Source organism: Cyprinodon variegatus, unplaced genomic scaffold, assembly GCF_000732505.1.
Source record: "Cyprinodon variegatus isolate N-32 unplaced genomic scaffold, C_variegatus-1.0 Scaffold356, whole genome shotgun sequence".
Taxonomy (NCBI): domain Eukaryota; kingdom Metazoa; phylum Chordata; class Actinopteri; order Cyprinodontiformes; family Cyprinodontidae; genus Cyprinodon; species Cyprinodon variegatus.
The window spans coordinates 151,902-153,249 of NW_015150809.1; positions in this window are offsets into that span (position 1 = coordinate 151,902).

Below are 1,348 nucleotides of genomic sequence, written 5' to 3' on the forward strand. Positions count from 1 at the left end.
TTATAGCTAATTATAAAATTACTAAAGCACATGTTATGTGATGTTTCTTTTACCTCTGTATGCCAAGTTGCTGCCTGGAGAGAGTAGTCTGATTCTAATTTGTTCAACTAATATATTTTTTTTGTTGTAGTTGTTCTTTTTTACCACATGGGTGCAAAGATTATGTTTATAATATCACCCCTAAAACTCTGTGATGATTACATATAGAAAATTACTGGGGTTAGGTTGTTTCTTAGCATCTTTCTAATTTTTGTTTTCTGATTGGCCTGTAGTGTTAGGCATATGTCCCATTTTTTGTATTTTAAGATGCCTTTTTGTTTTCTGTGTTAATTTGTCTTCTTTCTTCAGTTCCCCTTGCTTAGCACTCTCCTTTCACACCTGTTCCACATTTTCTTGATTAAGCTCACCTTTCTTTTATTGTCAAAGCTCCCTGATTCCAAATGTTCTTCACTGGTCCATTCTGTTAATATGGCCATGCACCCTCCGCGTGCATGGGAGAACATAGACAGGCAAAGTCCTCTGGCCTCAAATCATAGTCCAAACACTCAACTATTGTTTAAATGGTCACTCTAAATGGGGTTGTGGATGGTTGTTTGCCTTGTCTATCACCCTGTGACAGGGTGTGTTCAATTTTAGCAGTGGCGTCCTCCAAGTATCCGCTCTTCAATGACTGGGTCCTTCGAGGACCATGAAAATAAGGACGTAAGAGTTTGGCTAAGGATTCAAACGGGTCCAGAGATCTCCACCACCCTTCACTCATCGTACATGGGGGTCCTTCAAAAGGGGCAAAAAGAAGTCAGCATTTGTTGGCTGCTTATGAAGGAGTATTCCAATCTGAACAGGCCATGGCACCACGCCTTGACATAAATCAGCCGACAAAGCTGGCCTTCAGAGGAAGAAGCTGCCGGATTCAAACACACCAATAGACTGGTGACCTTTCCAGGATGCAGCCCAGCTTTCACCCAAAGAATGGCGAAGATAGGCACAAGCTTACTGTGACCCTGCTGATAAGTGGATCCTAAACCATTCATGTTTTTCAAGTGTATGGAATGAGAAGATTCTAGTCAAGACATAGTCAAGAGAGAGCATTTCTACATTGTGCTTGAAGTAAAGAGAATGTGGTCTGTAAAATGCCATTTGAAAAGAATACATTTTGTAAAACTTAATTTCAAAAACTTACTTCAATAAAAGTAACATCTGAAAAGATGAGATTTGTAAAAAAAAATAAAATAAATAAATATAAAGGTTTCATTTTTGGACAGCATTTTTCTTTATCTCGATTTACAAAACTCTTTTTATTTTCATGTATCCATCTGAGTTCTGATGAAAATTAAAAAGAGAGATCATA